Consider the following 19,406-nt stretch of genomic DNA (forward strand, 5'->3'; position numbering starts at 1 on the left):
ATTACTGGATCTGCCCGTACCAAGACACTTTGACGATAAGGGACATTCGGTCAATCAACTAAGGTACAGGGTGATTGATGATGTACCAGTGATGCGACGTGGGGGAGATCGTGTTGCCCTTTTAAAAAAGAGGGAATTAAGATGGATTTTTGAGCTCGACACCCTGTCACCTAGGGGGTAAAATTTGGAGTACCTACAGAGCTGTTGCCTTTAGTATCTGCTAAATATTTCTGACAGTAATCTTCTGGTATAATGTTTTTAACCATTATTGTTTTCCTATTTTTCTTTCTTCTTTCTTTATTTTCTTTATGGTATATATGGCCACTCTAGGCTGAATGTGCCTGCCCTCGCCAGATTGTAAATGCTAAGCAGCTTGAGGCTAGGCAAGTACCAGCATGGGAGTCTAGCTGGGAATCCCTGGTAGAATATTGAGGGTTTGCCCCATTAAACTAGCTATTTTTATGTGTGGGGATATTAATGATGAATGATTCCCTTAATGTCAAGCATTTTTTGTTTACTGACTTTTTATTTCCTCCCCAGGAGGGCTATTTGCACATATCGGTGTGGCTATTATGATAGATCTCTTCGGTCCTTCATGTTTGTTGCACTATTAAAGGTTATCAGTTTAAGGTTTTTTTCTATATATGATGTCGATGTTTTGAAGTAGATTCCAATGGGGGAGGTACACTTGTGGGCGGTCTTTGATATATTGTCATTGAGGGTGTGTTCTGAATCAGGCCTGGGTGACATTATTTGAGCCTAATAATGTAGAGATGTTTTGCTTTTATTTTTATAGACTGTTAGTTCTGAATTTGATATATTTATATATGGCTGGGATAGTGTGCACTATGGACGAGCTGCAGCATACCTACAACTGCCACATATGGACTGCTATCCCCATTTGCCTGCATAGGTGAACGCTATCGGAATATGATGAGTCTGCAGGATATCGCTACTTATCTGGATCGCTATGGACGCTCCACACTGATGTAAACAAAGATCCCATTGGACTACTGTTATTTTGCATTGGACTACTGTTATTTTGCATTGGACTACTGTTATTTTGCATTGGACTACTGTTATTCTGTTTGGGAGCTGATCGATATCCTGGATACTAATCCTGTTATGTGCAATGGAGACTTCTCCCATGTATGGACTGGATCTGTGCAGCAATTTTTTCTATCACCATGATCACATGATTTGTGGAGGAGTATCTGATTGGACTACGGCCGTTATGGCATCATCCTGGGGGGGTGGTTTGTATCTTGACTACGGGGAATGCTATAGTTCTATTGGAGGAATGTCGTTTGTTTACATCTGTTTGAGGGCGATCTTCTTTGCACTTTTGTGGGTGAGTTCGTTGAATTTTAGAGATCAGGACTAGTATGCCTTTTTCTGATGCTGTATTGTCAATGCTTATGTATTTGTACAAGTATTTTTTGTATATTTATATGTATTTTGATGTACTGATGTATTGTGTCATTGTAGTACTATACTCCTATTGGTGTTTTGTTCTAATGAGGGGTGGTGCTTGGGATATATAATGGTGGTCGGAACATGTGTCAAACTGTGCTTGATAAAGGTTTATACCGAAACGTCGCCGCAGTTGGCAGATTAAAGCTGTAATTTTTTTCTTATCACTGACCATTGTGGCGCTGTCCTCTTTTTTACATTATGGATTGCAAATAAAACCTGTCCTTAAACACAAAAAAATTGTGAGTCAAAACAAATTCCAACAACTCCAAAATAAATTCTAAAAAATGGCCATCCCAGTTGGTAGTCTCGAGGAAGAAGCGGGCAGCCCTCAATCCATCTTCATGCCTGATCGATGTGTACAATGACTCAATATCAATTGTGACTAGTGTTGAGCATTCCGATGCTGCAAGTATCGGGTATCGGCCGATACTTGCTGTATCGGAATTCCGATACCGGGATTCCGATACTCTTGTGGTATCGGGTATCGGGTATCGCAACAACATTAATGTTAAAATGTGTAAAAGAGAGAATTAAAATAAAAAATATCGCTATACTCACCTCTCCGACGCAGCCGGGACTTCAGCGAGGGAACCGGCAGCGTTGTTTGTTTAAAATTCGCGCTATTACTTGGTTACGTGAATTCCCGGCTTGTGATTGGTCAGGTCGGCCACGTTGCCGGGACGCGGACCAATCACAGCAAGCCGTGACGAAATTACGTCACGGCTTGCTGTGATTGGTCCGCGTCCCGGCAATATGGCCGCCCTGACCAATCACAAGCCGTGACGTCACGGGAGGCTGGACACGCGCCCATTTTAAAATGAGCGCGTGTCCAGCCTCCCGTGACGTCACGGCTTGTGATTGGTCAGGGCGGCCATATTGCCGGGACGCGGACCAATCACAGCAAGCCGTGACGTAATTTCGTCACGGCTTGCTGTGATTGGTCCGCGTCCCGGCAACATGGCCAACCTGACCAATCACAAGCCGGGAATTCACGTAACCAAGTAATAGCGCGAATTTTAAACAAACAACGCTGCCGGTTCCCTCGCTGAAGTCCCGGCTGCGTCGGAGGGTGAGTATAGCGATATTTTTTATTTTAATTCTTTCTTTTACACATTTATATGGTTCCCAGGGCCTGAAGGAGAGTTTCCTCTCCTTCAGACCCTGGGAACCATCAGGAATACCGTCCGATACTTGAGTCCCATTGACTTGTATTGGTATCGGGTATCGGTATCGGATTGGATCCGATATTTTGCCGGTATCGGCCGATACTTTCCGATACCGATACTTTCAAGTATCGGACGGTATCGCTCAACACTAATTGTGACCAATAGCATCCCCGCCTCGAGAGACAGCCCATCGACCCTTCTCAATACATCTGTAGTGTCTCTGACATAGGAGGGCAAGGTCTCCACCAACGTCTTTAGGTAGAAATCAATAAATTTGCAAACGTTTTCACATAACCCTCCCATGCCAGAGACAATAGGTCGGCCCCGTGGATTAGCAGCATCCTTGTGCACCTTTGGCAGGACATAGAAAGTGGCAACCCTGGGAAACCTGGGCAGGAGACCATCCAGTACCTTTTTGGAAATGATGCCCAGCTCAAAAGCTGGTGCCACAATGTGTTCGAATTTTTTCAGGAATACTTGCATGGGATTCTGAGTTAGGACACGATAAGTTTCCCTATTTCTAAGCTGCCTAAAAGCCTTTCTCTCATACTTCTCGACAGGCCAGATCACCACATTCCCCCCCTTGTCTGCTGGCTTGATAACCACCGTATCCAAAGATTGTAACTCCTCCAGTGCCTTCCTCTGATTTGATGTCAAATTATCTCTGTAAAGATTTCTCGGTATCCTCGCAAGATCTTCAGTGACTAATCTACAGAAGATATCTATCTGGGGGCACAGAGACAAGGAGGGGAAGGTGGTAGATCTGGATATAATCGATGTTGGAAATTTACCTACATGGTCAGGCTGTTGTTCCTTGAGAAGATCCTCCAATGCCAAGAGTGCTGTAGCCTCTGCATCATTCAATGAATTGCAACCAACATTTTTCTGACCATGTAGTTTCCTGAGGAGAAGCTTTCGGCAGAATAGATGCGTGTCCTTTACAGCTGTAAAAAAGTCAAAGCGGTTAGATGGAACAAAATTAAGGCCAAGTTTTAATATTTCAATCTGCGTCTCAGATAGGGAATAAGTGGACAGGTTAATCACCTCTAGATTGGTGTTTTTCGCTTTACGCTCGTAATTAGGTGGAGAGGTGAATTTCCTCTTGTTGGTCATGTACTTCCCTTTAGCAGCTCTGCCTGGCTGGGTCTTCCTACTCTTAACACCACTAGCCAGTGTAGGTTGATCAGATGCTGCACTTGATTCGTCCATAGAAGTCATAGAGGAAATAGAGCCCGATCTCATTTGGGGTGGGGGACGATTTTTAGTTCTATTGGTCCTCCATCGATAGACTTTATTCTCACGGTAATCAGAATTATCATGCTGCAATTTTTTCGTTTTTACAGCACTGATCTCCTGTTCCCATTTGGAGAAGTCCTTGTCCAAATCCCCATTTAATTTTTCCAACGCCTCAGGTGTCAACTCATCTTTAATCAGCACCTGGATATTGTCAATCTCTTTTTCTAGGTCTGATAACCTTGCTTCGTCTGATTTAATAAGTAAGTCAATGAAACCCTTGGAACACCTCGTGGCAAGCTCCTCCCACTCTCCTCTGAAGGTCTCGTCCTCCATGGGAAATGATGGGAAAATTTGAATGCGCAACCCCCTGGGAATCAAGCCTCGAGCCAAGTATTGACCAAGGGTAGCCCTGTTCCACCATAGTTTCGTCCGCCTGTGCAGCAACGTTCTCAATCTGACAATCCTTTCCTTAGAGTCCCCATTACTCGTGTCTAAAATACCAATAGAGTCTCCTTTGAAAACCTCTTGTAAGCGAGACAACCATGTCTGGTCCCGCGTGCGAAAATCCATGGACTTAAGATTGGAAACTGTGAAAGACACAGAGAAATCACATATATATGTATAATCAAAAGACACCAGGTTTGTTCTTGATTTTAATATGTTGTTTTGGATCTATATACTCCTTTTTCTTTGGTTTGCATTCCCAGCACACAGCGGCGGTGATGGTTCTCACACGAGCTGTAGGGGGCAACATGGCAGAGGTGTTAGAGGTGCACAAATCAGAAGTGGCGTTGGACAGAGGGGTTTTATGACCAGGTTGTGGAGTGATTTCGCAATGACCGCAGACACGACAGGTACTGCTGCATCAATTCAAAGCGACAGGAGACTGCATTTGTCCAGTATGGTTACAAACTATTTTTCCTCCTTTATCGATGTTCTCCCTCACAGGTCATTCCCCTTTGATTTCTGGGCATCTAAAATAGACACCTGGCCTGAATTGGCAGAATATGCATTACAGGAGCTCGCTTGCCCTGCTGCTAGTGTGCTATCAGAAAGAGTCTTCAGTGCTGCTGGTACAATACTAACCGAAAAAAGGACTCGTCTGGCTACCCAAAATGTTGATGATCTAACCTTCATTAAAATGAACCAATCATGGATTTCAAATTATTTTGCCCCACCTTCCCCTGCTGACACGTAGCTTGCCTGAAAAACGTCTTGCTTTTGGCCTCCTCTTACTGACTGCTCCAATTCCTCCATTTGCAGCTGCTGAATGTCCACCATAGGCCATTTTTATACCTCCCTAAATGGGCTGACTCCCCCCACAGGGCCGTGGTCACCACTTGGCGCAAGCACCCGTGCGAGTGCCGTTTGCCTGGACAGGTGGGTGTGCCCACTCTTTTGCAATGGCACTGGCACAGGGTCCCTCATAGTACAAAGAAGTGTCTCTGACGGTGGTGGTGCACAACCAACGTCAGACACACCATCATAATATGAGGGGCCCTGTGCCAGTACTGCCGCCCACGAGAGAGTGTTCCCCCCTGCTCAAACAGTGCTCTACCACTTGCTATACTTACATCTCCCTGCTCCACCACTGTGTAGTCTGCTGTTAAATCCTTCAATGGCACTGCCAATACAAATTTGTTGAAATGATAGATGATAGTTAAAATATACAGGGGCCATGGCCTCCATTTAGACCAGTTAATACTTTGCGCCTACTACCACTGTCTGCTACTCAGCAGAGGAGCCCACCCCTGTACCTAGCTATGCCACCATTCCACTTATGAACAATTTTTTGGCAGACATTTAGCCCACTTTATTATTTGGGCCTACTAACTTAGTCTGCTACTCATTACAATTTTCCGACACTGAACAAAGCAATGCCGCCAGTTTACTCTAGTTACCAATTTTGAACTGCATTTAGCCTACTTTTTTATTTTAGGCCTACTGCCTGTGTCTGTCTGCGCCACTCAATACAGCTGTCCTCCACTGAACAAAGCTATGCCGCCTCTGTACTCCAGTTACCAATTTTGAACTGCATTTAGCCTACTTTTTTATTTAGGCCTATTACCTGTGTCTGTCTGCGCCACTCAATACAGCTGTCCTCCACTGAACAAAGCTATGCCGCCTGTGTACTCCAGTTACCAATTTTGAACTGCATTTAGCCTACTTTTTATTTTAGGCCTACTACCTGTGTCTGTCTGCGCCACTCAATACAGCTGTCCTCCACTGAACAAAGCTGTGCCGCCTGTTTACTCCTGTCACCATTTTTTAACTGCTTGGAGCCTACTTTTTTAATGTGGGCCTTCAAACTGTGTCTGCGCCACTCCTTACAATTGTCCTCCGCTGAACAAAGCTATGCCGCCTGTGTACTCCTTCAACCAATTTTGAACTGCATTGAACCTACTTTTTTATTTTAGGCCTACTAAGTCTGTCTGCGCCACTCCTTACAATTGTCTTCCGCTGAACAACAGTTTCATCCTGTTTCGAATATTAAACTGCATTTGGCCTACTTGTTTGGTTGGGCCTACTAACGGTGTCTGCCGCTGCTTGTTGTTCTCCACTGAACAAAGCTGAGCCGCAATTTTCATCCTGTGTCAAATATTAAACTGCATTTGGCCTACTTGTTTGGTTGGGCCTACTAACGGTGTCTGCCGCTCCTTGCTTTTCTCCTCCACTGAACAAAGCTGAGCCGCAATTTTCATCCTGTTTCGAATATTAAACTGCATTTGGCCTACTTGTTTGGTTGGGCCTACTAACGGTGTCTGCTGCTCCTTGCTTTTCTCCTCCACTGAACAAAGCTGAGCGGCAATTTTCATCCTGTTTCGAATATTAAACTGCATTTGGCCTACTTGTTTGGTTGGGCCTACTAACGGTGTCTGCCGCTCCTTGCTTTTCTCCTTCACTGAACAAAGCTGAGCCGCAATTTTCATCCTGTGTCGAATATTAAACTGCATTTGGCCTACTTGTTTGGTTGGGCCTACTAACAGTGTCTGCCACTGCTTGTTGTTCTCCTCCACTGAACAAAGCTGAGCCGCAATTTTCATCCTGTGTCGAATATTAAACTGCATTTGGCCTACTTGTTTGGTTGGGCCTACTAACGGTGTCTGCCGCTCCTTGCTTTTCTCCTCCACTGAACAAAGCTGAGCCACAATTTTCATCCTGTTTCGAATATTAAACTGCATTTGGCCTACTTGTTTGGTTGGGTGTTGTGAATTCCGTTCTCGGACTCCCTCCTGTGGTCATGAATGGTACTTTGGTTAGTTCTGCTCTTGGACTCCCTCTGGTGGCTTTGAGCGGAACTGCTGGTCACTGAGGTTGGCTTTGTCAGCTGCTCTCGTTTATTGCTATGTTGGCTTCCCTATTTAACTCCACTCAGATCGTTACTTGATATCAGCTGTCAATGTTTCAGTATTGGTTCAAATCTCTCTTGGACTTCTCTGAGGACCTGTCTATTCCAGCAGAAGCTAAGTCTTTGCTAGTTCATTTGTTGTTACTGCTTCCTGAATATATTTCTTAGTACTGCCAATTTCTAGTCCAGCTTGCTATCATGATATTCCCTTGCTAGCTGGAAGCTCTGGGGTGCAGAGTGGCACCTCCACACCGTGAGTCGGTGTGGGGAGTCTTTTTGCTTACTCTGCGTGGTTTTTTGTAGTCTTTTGTGCTGACCGCTTAGTTCCCTTTTCTATCCTCTGACTATTTAGTGAAGTCTGGCCTCCTCTGCTAAAACCTGTTTCATTCCTGTGTTTGTGACTTTCCTCTTAACTCACAGTCAATATATGTGGGGGGCTGCCTTTACCTTTGGGGAATTTCTCTGAGGCAAAGGTTAGCCTTCTATTTCTATCTTTAGGGGTAGTTAGCTCTTAGGCTGTGAAGAGGCATCTAGGGAGAGTTAAGTACGCTCCACGGCTATTTCTAGTGTGTGTGTGATAGGAGTAGGGTTTGCGGTCAGCAGAGTTCCCACTTTCCCAGAGCTTGTTCCGATTACTAGTTTACTCATCAGGTCATTCCGGGTGCTCCTAACCACCAGGTCTATAACAGTACAGCTGGCCAACAAAGTGTTAATGCATCTCAAAAGAGGGATAAGAGAAGTTCTGAACCCATTTTTTTTTCTTGGCAGTGTGTTTTGTCTCTCTTTTCCCATTAATCTCTGGGTGGTTCAGGACTCAGGTGTAGATATGGACATTCAAGGTCTGTCCTCTTGTGTGGATCATCTCACTGCAAGAGTACAAAGCATTCAAGATTATGTAGTTCAGAATCCGATGTTAGAGCCTAGAATTCCAATTCCTGATTTGTTTTCTGGGGATAGATCTAAGTTTCTGAATTTCAAAAATAATTGTAAACTGTTTCTTGCTTTAAAACCCCGCTCCTCTGGTGACCCCATTCAGCAAGTAAAAATTATTATTTCTTTGTTGCGTGGCGACCCTCAAGACTGGGCGTTCTCCCTTGCGCCAGGAGATCCTGCATTGCTTAATGTAGATGCGTTTTTTCTGGCGCTTGGATTGCTTTATGACGAACCGAATTCAGTGGATCAGGCAGAGAAAATCTTGCTAGCTTTGTGTCAGGGTCAGGATGAAGCGGAGATATATTGTCAGAAGTTTAGAAAATGGTCTGTGCTTACTCAATGGAATGAGTGTGCCCTGGCAGCAATTTTTAGAAAGGGTCTTTCTGAAGCCCTTAAGGATGTTATGGTGGGATTCCCCACGCCTGCTGGTCTGAATGAATCAATGTCCTTGGCCATCCAAATTGATCGGCGTTTGCGTGAGCGCAAAATTGTGCACCATTTGGCGGTGTCCTCTGAGCAGAGGCCTGAGCTTATGCAATGTGATAGAACTTTGACCAGAACTGAACGGCAAGAACACAGACGTCAGAATAGGCTGTGTTTTTACTGTGGTGACCCCACTCATGCTATTTCTGATTGTCCTAAGCGCACTAAGCGGTTCGCTAGGTCTGTCACCATTGGTACTGTACAGCCTAAATTTCTTTTGTCTGTTACTCTGATTTGCTCTTTGTCTTCCTACTCGGTTATGGCATTTGTGGATTCAGGCGCTGCCCTGAATTTGATGGACTTGGAGTTTGCCAGGCGCTGTGGTTTTTTCTTGGAGCCTTTGCAGTATCCTATTCCATTAAGGGGAATTGATGCCACGCCGTTGGCCAAGAATAAACCTCAGTACTGGACTCAGTTGACCATGTGCATGGCTCCTGCACATCAGGAAGATATTCGCTTTTTGGTGTTGCATAATTTGCATGATGTGGTCGTGTTGGGTTTGCCTTGGCTACAGGTTCATAATCCAGTATTGGATTGGAAATCAATGTCTGTGTCTAGTTGGGGTTGTCAAGGGGTACATGGCGATGTTCCGTTGGTGTCAATTTCTGCTTCCACTCTTTCTGAAGTCCCTGAGTTTCTGTCGGATTACCAGGATGTATTTGATGAGCCCAAATCCAGTGTCCTACCCCCTCATAGGGATTGTGATTGTGCTATAAATTTGATTCCTGGTAGTAAGTTTCCTAAGGGCCGACTTTTCAATTTATCTGTGCCAGAGCACGCCGCTATGCGGAGTTATATAAAGGAGTCCTTGGAGAAAGGGCATATTTGCCCGTCTTCATCACCGTTGGGAGCAGGGTTCTTTTTTGTGGCCAAGAAGGATGGTTCTCTGAGACCCTGTATAGATTACCGCCTTCTCAATAAGATCACGGTCATATTTCAGTACCCTTTGCCTCTGCTGTCTGATTTGTTTGCTCGGATTAAGGGGGCTAGTTGGTTCACCAAGACAGATCTTCGAGGGGCGTATAACCTTGTGCGTATTAAACAGGGCGATGAATGGAAAACAGCATTTAATATGCCCGAGGGCCATTTTGAGTACCTGGTAATGCCATTCGGGCTTTCAAATGCTCCATCTGTGTTTCAGTCCTTTATGCATGACATCTTCCGAAAGTATCTGGATAGATTCATGATTGTATATTTGGATAATATTTTGGTCTTTTCGGATGATTGGGAGTCTCATGTGAAACAGGTCAGAATGGTATTCCAGGTCCTTCGTGCTAATTCCTTGTTTGTGAAGGGGTCTAAATGTCTCTTCGGAGTTCAGAAGGTTTCCTTTTTGGGCTTCATTTTTTCCCCTTCTACTATCGAGATGGATCCTGTTAAAGTTCAGTCCATTTATGATTGGACTCAACCTGCATCTGTGAAGAGCCTCCAGAAATTCCTGGGCTTTGCTAATTTTTACCGTTGCTTCATCGCTAATTTTTCTAGTGTGGTTAAACCTTTGACTGATTTGACAAAGAAAGGTGCTGATGTGGTGAATTGGTCCTCTGCGGCCGTTGAGGCTTTTCAGGAGCTGAAACGTCGTTTTTCTTCGGCCCCTGTGTTGCGTCAGCCAGATGTTTCGCTCCCTTTTCAGGTCGAGGTTGATGCTTCTGAGATTGGAGCAGGGGCTGTTTTGTCTCAAAGAAGTTCTGATGGCTCTGTGATGAAGCCATGTGCCTTCTTTTCTAGAAAATTTTCGCCTGCTGAGCGTAATTATGATGTTGGCAATCGGGAGCTGCTAGTTATGAAGTGGGCATTCGAGGAGTGGCGACATTGGCTTGAGGGAGCCAAGCACCGCGTGGTGGTCTTGACGGATCACAAAAATCTGACTTATCTCGAGTCTGCCAAGCGGTTGAATCCTAGACAGGCTCGATGGTCGCTGTTTTTCTCCCGTTTCGATTTTGTGGTCTCGTACCTTACGGGTTCTAAGAATGTGAAGGCGGATGCCCTTTCTAGGAGTTTTGTGCCTGATTCTCCGGGTGTCCCTGAGCCGGCTGGTATTCTCAAAGAGGGGGTAATTCTGTCTGCCATCTCCCCTGATTTGCGGCGGGTGCTGCAGGAGTTTCAGGCTGATAGACCTGACCGTTGTCCAGCGGAGAAACTATTTGTCCCTGATAGATGGACTAGCAGAGTTATTTCTGAGGTTCATTGCTCAGTGTTGGCTGGTCATCCTGGGATTTTTGGGACCAGAGATTCGGTGGCTAGGTCCTTTTGGTGGCCTTCCTTGTCTTGGGATGTGCGTTCTTTTGTGCAGTCCTGTGGGACTTGTGCTCGGGCTAAGCCCTGCTGTTCTCGTGCCAGTGGGTTGCTTTTGCCCTTGCCAGTCCCGAAAAGGCCTTGGACGCATGTTTCCATGGATTTTATTTCAGATCTTCCTATCTCTCAAAGGATGTCTGTCATCTGGATGGTTTGTGATCGCTTTTCTAAGATGGTCCATTTGGTACCCTTGCCTAAATTACCTTCCTCCTCTGATTTGGTGCCATTATTTTTTCAACATGTGGTTCGTTTGCATGGCATTCCGGAGAACATTGTGTCGGACAGAGGTTCCCAGTTTGTCTCTAGGTTCTGGCGGTCCTTTTGTGCTAAGATGGGCATTGATTTGTCTTTTTCTTCGGCTTTCCATCCTCAAACAAATGGCCAAACCGAACGAACCAACCAGACTTTGGAAACCTATCTGAGATGCTTTGTTTCTGCTGATCAGGATGATTGGGTGACCTTCTTGCCATTGGCTGAGTTCGCCCTTAATAATCGGGCTAGTTCGGCTACTTTGGTTTTGCCTTTTTTTTGCAATTCTGGTTTTCATCCTCGTTTTTCTTCGGGGCAGGTTGAGCTTTCTGACTGTCCTGGTGTGGATTCTGTGGTGGACAGGTTGCAGCAGATTTGGACTCACGTAGTGGACAATCTGACGTTGTCCCAGGAGAAGGCTCAACGTTTCGCTAACCGCCGTCGTTGTGTTGGTCCCCGACTTCGTGTTGGGGATTTGGTTTGGTTGTCTTCTCGTTATGTTCCTATGAAGGTTTCTTCTCCTAAGTTTAAGCCTCGTTTCATTGGTCCTTATAAGATTTCTGAAATTCTCAACCCTGTGTCATTTCGTTTGGTCCTTCCAGCTTCTTTTGCCATCCATAATGTGTTCCATAGGTCGTTGTTGCGGAGGTACGTGGCGCCTATGGTTCCCTCCGTTGATCCTCCTGCCCCGGTGTTGGTTGAGGGGGAGTTGGAGTATGTGGTGGAAAAAATTTTGGATTCTCGTATTTCGAGACGAAAGCTTCAGTACCTGGTTAAGTGGAAGGGCTATGGTCAGGAGGATAATTCCTGGGTTGTTGCCTCCGATGTCCACGCTGCCGATTTAGTTCGTGCCTTTCATTTGGCTCGTCCTGATCGGCCTGGGGGCCCTGGTGAGGGTTCGGTGACCCCTCCTCAAGGGGGGGGGGGTACTGTTGTGAATTCCGTTCTCGGACTCCCTCCTGTGGTCATGAATGGTACTTTGGTTAGTTCTGCTCTTGGACTCCCTCTGGTGGCTTTGAGCGGAACTGCTGGTCACTGAGGTTGGCTTTGTCAGCTGCTCTCGTTTATTGCTATGTTGGCTTCCCTATTTAACTCCACTCAGATCGTTACTTGATGCCAGCTGTCAATGTTTCAGTATTGGTTCAAATCTCTCTTGGACTTCTCTGAGGACCTGTCTATTCCAGCAGAAGCTAAGTCTTTGCTAGTTCATTTGTTGTTACTGCTTCCTGAATATATTTCTTAGTACTGCCAATTTCTAGTCCAGCTTGCTATCATGATATTCCCTTGCTAGCTGGAAGCTCTGGGGTGCAGAGTGGCACCTCCACACCGTGAGTCGGTGTGGGGAGTCTTTTTGCTTACTCTGCGTGGTTTTTTGTAGTCTTTTGTGCTGACCGCTTAGTTCCCTTTTCTATCCTCTGACTATTTAGTGAAGTCTGGCCTCCTCTGCTAAAACCTGTTTCATTCCTGTGTTTGTGACTTTCCTCTTAACTCACAGTCAATATATGTGGGGGGCTGCCTTTACCTTTGGGGAATTTCTCTGAGGCAAGGTTAGGCTTCTATTTCTATCTTTAGGGGTAGTTAGCTCTTAGGCTGTGAAGAGGCGTCTAGGGAGAGTTAGGTACGCTCCACGGCTATTTCTAGTGTGTGTGTGACAGGAGTAGGGTTTGCGGTCAGCAGAGTTCCCACTTTCCCAGAGCTTGTTCCGATTACTAGTTTACTCATCAGGTCATTCCAGGTGCTCCTAACCACCAGGTCTATAACAGTTGGGCCTACTAACGGTGTCTGCCGCTGCTTGTTGTTCTCCTCCACTGAACAAAGCAGTGATGCCTGTTTACTCCTGTTACCAATTTTGAACTGCATTTGGCCCACTTTATTACTTGGGCCTACTAACTGTGTCTGCCACTCATTACAGTTTTCCTCCACTGAACAAAGCAATGCCGCCTGTTTAGTCCTGTTACCAATTTTGAACTGCATTTAGCCTACTTTATTATTTGGGCCTCTATCTCTGTTTTTCCTCCTCATCCTGCCCATTGCCCAGCCACTGCTAGAGTCTGCTGGTACATTGACCCAGACCACTACATTCCCATTGCACTCTACACAGCCAGAATCTGACCCTGCTGAAAGTCAGGTTCCCCTTCCCGCATACTATACCACCTTACACGGGGACAAAGAGGAAGGTGCAGATGAAAGTGCAGGTTCCTTCATCAAGTGGGGGGGCATACTCGTTGGCAACATCACTGGCACAGGGCCCCTCATAGTACGCAAAAGTGTCTCTGCCGGTGGGAGGCGCCTCCGCCGTCATACACACCGCCGTACTTTGAGGGGCCCTGTGCCAGTGCCAATGCGAATGAATGGGCCCCCCCTGCTTGCTCAGGATCACAGCACTTGCAAAGTTTAAATGCTTACCTCTCCCTGCTCCACCGCTGTGACGTATTCCGCGTTTCCTGAGCCAACAAAAAACTTGAGCCAGCCCTACCCCCCACAAATTTAGCCAAATGACCCCCAGTTTTCAATGCCTAACTATTATTATAAAGTAAATTAAGATTGACAAGCTTCAGTAATAAGAATTGATGTTTTTGGCATTAAAATGGGCACTGTAGGTGTTTTCCTGTCCTCCACTCTCTGCCGACTTTGATTCCCCATTGACTTGCATTGGGTTTCGTGTTTCAGTCGGCTCCCGACTTTTCGCAGTAATCGGCCGATTTCACCTGACCCGACTTTTGAAAAAAGTTTCGCGAAACCCGACTCGATCCTAAAAAAGTAAAAGTTGCTCAACTCTAGTGAGGCTCATGAGGCTGTTGAGTTTGGGTCAGGAGATCTGCGGCCAGTCTAGACATTGTGGTTCATATTCATGAGGCTGTTGAGTTTGGGTCAGGAGATCTGTGGCCAGTGTGGACATTGTGGTCTGTACTCAGAAGTCTGTGATTTCGGGTCAGGAGCCCTTTGTCCCTTCCATGTACTGTAGTCTGTACTTATGAGGCTGTTGAGTTTGGGTCAGGAGACTCCAGTCAGGCTAGACATTTAATTTGGTACTCGACCTATGAATCTTGGACGTGTGATCTTGGCGTAAATAAAGTTGACCCCGTCTTTCACTGTTCTACTACAGAATTATTACTTTTCGTCTAGTTTAGAGACTTGAGCTGCAGTATACAAAAAATGTCCATGTGTATATCTACTGTTGAAATCCCGTTGCAGCATATGTGTAGTCATTTAACAAAAAAAATGAACTGGAGTATAAATTAGTGTGCCCCATTTGTGCTAAAAAATAAAAATACCAACTTATACTCAAGTTAATTTTTTTCGGTAAAGCTTCAGGTTTCTGCATTTAGTGCAGGTAAGGGTGAGGCCTCCTCTTTCTTTGAGCTGGACATTACATTTATATAGCTTCCCATTTGCTGGGTGACCTGCTCAGCCCTTATTCACATTGATGTCACTTTGGCACATGGTAAGGTTTTAACACTACAGGTTAGGACATCCCGATTTGGGTTTACCTTGTCGCGGTGGGCTAGCGTTTATTCTTTTTTTTTTTTTTTTTTAAATAAAAAATGGTGTTTAGTAAGTCCCCTATGTTACTTATATGCACTATTGCTTTTGCTTATTTGCTTAGAGCAGGGTATATGTCCATTTTGTTTTTCTCTTAGGTTTCACATGTCAAGTCGTGCAGGAGGAGTAATGATTGAAATAGTTATGGGTTTGCTTTGGAATAGTTTCAGAGCTCATTAAGAAGCCGCTTTTTTTTAGTGCCCCCAGAAGGAAAGCATTTGTGACAAGTTTCCACTGTGCAGTTTACTAAAAGGCCATGCTGTTTCTAGGTCCTCTCTAGGGTGGAAGGGTTTGGTGGTTTGGGCCTGGCACTCAATGGTGAAATGAACCTCTGTGTATAGATAATGGGTCGTTTTCCTGTCAGGAAATGGCTGACTGAGCTCCAGGAAGACATTCAGATGAATCTCTAGATGATGTAATCAGGGTCTAACGCCCATATTTACTAATTAGTGCCAGGCACACACGTGCGCCGTCAGCCTTCTGAGGAAGGCTCCTCACACGGACGTTCCTGCTCTTGATGTGGCTTCTGATTAGAAGTGAGAGCATTGTTACAGTGATTGTGGTGACACAAACATGCGGCCTTGCGTGAGGACAAACTCATTTGATCAGTAGAATCGCATGTTTTATTTATTTTCCTGAGGTGATAAAACATGAAGCTTTTCATCAGGGTCTATTCTTGTTTCTGACGCACTGGGAGAAATGGTCACACATCCGCTGAGAATACGTTATATCTCTTCCACAGGGTAATATGTGCAGATTACAAAGGAAAAAAAAGATATTAGACATGCCTTTACTCTATTCTGGAAATATATGAAGAAAATGATAACCGGGTGCTACATTTTCCCATTGGTAATGTCCTTCATAGTCTTGATCTGCAGCACTGACTGGACAGTGTAAGAGCGGTTTCAGACATTCGGCAGTCACGGTCTGAGTACAGAATGTAACGTCCGGAGCGGCCGTAGGTGTCCTGGTCTGAACTCAGCAGTCTTGTATATTCCTATGACGCTATTGAGTCTGTGCAAGGAGACCCGCGTCCGATCCAGATATCACAGTCCTTACCCAGTCCATGAATGTTGGACCTGTGAAACCGGCCTGAGATTTTATAGAACACTGACCATCGAAAATTCCGTTTTTTTCATACCCTAGAAAGAGAGGCAAAAAAGATGAAAAGATGCTCCAAAAAGTGTTATATGTTTATGTGGTTAGTTGTAGTCTCTCCAACAGGAAAAAAGGTTCCCAATAACTGATCCCCTTCAGAAGGCCACAGCGAGGGTAAGGGAGTAGTGTCCTCCCCTAACTGAAGCCAAGCAAGGCGCAATCTTTCTCCCATGCATCCGACCAGGCTGCCACCCAACCAGAACAAGGAGCCATCTTAGACAGTTCCCCTCCCAAGAGAGGAGAGCCAGGGCTTTTCAGGGGGAGCGTAACCTGATGGCCCCACACTTCCACCCCTAGACCAATCAGAAGGGAACCCATAATGGAACTGTACCCTGAAAAGTCCTAGAGACAAAGACACAAATGCAAAGACTGACTCACAAGTGAAAACAATTCCAGAGAGGTGAGTGGTAAGGTGGACATAATAATTTTTTAAATATTTTTTACATCTTAAGTCCCTCCAGACCCCAGAGTATAATTGGGGACATTCAATTTGCAGAGAATAACTTTTCTCTTAATCAAAATCTGAGTGAACAGATGAATTTGAATTCTGCCTGATCCGCTCACCTCCATCTAACACAAAATCCAAATATATTTATCTTATGACCTCCAAAACTAAAGGGTTGTGGGGTCATATACTGGGTCATATACTTTTGATACATTTACATATTTTTGGATATTTTTTGCACCTTTTCAGTATAAAAAAAACCCAAACATTTGAGTTTTGTTAATATCGGGAGGATATTTTCCTACTCACACCAGATGTCCCGCCTAGTAATCTGATGGAGATCAACCTAAATGGGTAATCATGCAGAAGAATGCACATATGTCAATGGTGGGGGCAGATATACCATAGATGGCAGATGTTTCACAAATGGTGATGGGCAAAAAGTCTCCTCCATTGTATAGATATCTCTGCTCTTGGTAACTAATCCTGTAGCTTGTTTTTCTCCCGATTATCAATCTTTTTGAATTTAATAAAGGGAGTCCATAACCAGGACAGGTTACCTTTAATTAAAGGGTTTGTCCAGAACTAAGTATTTCTGTAGATCACTTTTACAACTTAATGTTATGTATTTTTGTAATATAAATCATATATCATTAACAGCTTCATGACATATGATGTTTATTGCTTTTTAACAGCTACAGGTGGATCGGTGCTCCACCCACGGCTGTTATCCAGTTAAATCCCACTGTCAATCTCTGACAGCGGGAATTAACATGCCCCAGCCAGAAGCATGTCATTCCAGCCACCCATCGGCGCCCCTGTCAGGTGATCGAGATGTTCCCATGCAGAAGACCCCTGTGCCTGTCATTACGATCCCACTGTGAATGCCGGCTCATGGCCGGCGTTCATAGGAGATTGTGATTTCTGCTACACATAGCAGTACTGAAGCCCTACTATGCATAGCGCAGGCAATTGGATGATCACTGCTTCAAGGCTCCCAAGGGGACTATTAAATAAAGTAAAAAGTGAAAAAAAAATGTTTTAAAAAATATGAAATAAAACGCAAAAGTTCAAATCAGACCTCTTTTGCCCCATTGAAAATAAAGCAAATATATACATATATATGCACATATTTTGTATCGCTGCGTTGTGAAATGTCCAATCTATCAAAAGATAAAGTAAATTATTCAGATTGGTAACCAACGTAATTAGAAAAGAAAATCAAAACACCAGAATTACCTTATTTTGGCCGCAACATTGCAATAAAATGCAATATGAGGCAATCAAAATATCGTATCTACTGCAAAATGGTATCTATAAAAAGTCAGCTCAGGGCGTAAATAATAAGCCATCAAACAGCCCCAGATATTGAAAAATGGAAACGCTTCAGTTCTCGGAAAATGGCGACAAACGCAAAAACATTCTTTTTTTTTTTCATACAAATTTCAGATTTTTTTCAACACTTAAATAAAAAATAAACTATAAATGTTTGGTATCTGCATACTCGTACTGACCTGGGGAATCATATTGCCAGGTCAATTTTACCATATAGTGAACATGGTTAATAAAAAAAAGCCAAAAAACAATTGTGGAACTGCACTTTTTTTTGTTTCAGCGCATATGGAATTTTTTTTTTCCTGTTTCCAGTACACTATATGGTAAAATCAATGGAGCCAATCAAAAGTACAACTGATCCTGCAAAAATCAAGCCTTACATGGCTATATTAATGGAAAAATAAAAAAGGTTATGGCTCTGGGAAGAAGGTGAGCAAAAATGGAAAATGGTCAAGGCGCGGAGGGGTTAATTCTTTTCTCCATTCTATGATTCTACATAGTGGTTATGTCTCCTGCTCATCTCAGCTCATAAATCATATACTTTATTGTCCCCCTATTCAGGACTTCTTAGATTTACACCATGTTCCAAATTATTATGCAAATGAAATTTTTCTCGGATTTTCCTAAATGGTCGGTGCAAATGACAGTCAGTCTAATTAAAGTCATCACCCGTTAGAGTATACATAGAATTTTATTGAAGAAACCATGGAACAAAGTTGTCAGTCAGAAACTCTATATACTTTGCAGAGGTCATTTTCACACCTTCAGGAACCTTAAAGGGCCCTACCAGATGTTTCCCCATGACTCCTCCACCTCCTTGCTGACGTGGCAGCCTTGTTGGGACATGGTGGCCATCCACCAACCATCCACTACTCCATCCATCTGGACCATCCAGGGTTGCTCGACACTCATCAGTAAACAAGACTGTTTGGAAATTAGTCTTCATGTATGTCTGGGCCCACTGCAACCATTTCTGCTTGTGAACACTGTTTAGGGGTGGCCGAATTGTAGGTTTATGAACCAAAGCAAGCCTTTGAAGGATCCTACACTTTGAGGTTTGAGGGACTCCAGAGGCACCAGCAGCTTCAAATATCTGTTTGCTGGTTTGTAATGGCTTTTTAGCAGCTGCTCTCTTAATCCAATGAACTTGCCTGGCAGAAACCTTCCTCATTATGCCTTTATCAGCACGAACACGTCTGTGCTCAGATTCAGCCACAAATCTCTTAACAGTACGATGATCACGCTTAAGTTTTTGGGAAATATCTAATGTTTTCACCACTTGACCAAGGCATTGTGGAGCAGCCCCCAAACGCAGGGCAGCGGGGTACTCGGTAACGGGTCCCTCGGTCTCGGTTCTGGGGATGTCACGGTGGCCTGACCCGGTCCGTGGCCCTGCTAAGGGGCGCCCAATTAAAGATGTAGGTGACGGTTTGTCAAGTGTTCGTGACGCCACCTGTGGTATTCGGTCAGGGTGACCGACGCTGCTAGGGGTCCGCTGGGGCGATGGAATGGCAGCTAGATGTTGTAACTTCCCACAGGTGAAGTATGTCCCCAGGGCTTCCCTTGATGAGTAAATGGTAATGGTGTAGGTCGCAGTAAATGACGAGGACACAGGGTTGCAGTCTCTTTACCTCTTTACTGAAGGCTTCGGCATCCGCAATCCAGAGCACTGCTAACAGGGCTGGCTGAGACCGGCAGGTCCGAAGGCAAATCCAGAGTTCCCTTTGCAGGTGGAAAT

The 19,406-nt window shown here is 44.7% G+C and overlaps 1 protein-coding gene across 1 annotated transcript in view; it reads left to right on the top strand.

The window, feature by feature from the left end:
* Positions 1-1,267: 1,267 nt before the first annotated feature.
* Positions 1,268-19,406, top strand: part of C4H1orf50 (chromosome 4 C1orf50 homolog) — a 124,096-nt gene continuing 105,957 nt past the window's right edge. The window contains exon 1 of the mRNA XM_077250184.1: positions 1,268-1,351. The gene's annotated coding sequence lies outside the window, so the exon portion shown is untranslated. The remainder of the gene's footprint in view (positions 1,352-19,406) is intronic.

Source organism: Ranitomeya variabilis, chromosome 4, assembly GCF_051348905.1.
Source record: "Ranitomeya variabilis isolate aRanVar5 chromosome 4, aRanVar5.hap1, whole genome shotgun sequence".
Lineage (NCBI taxonomy): Eukaryota > Metazoa > Chordata > Amphibia > Anura > Dendrobatidae > Ranitomeya > Ranitomeya variabilis.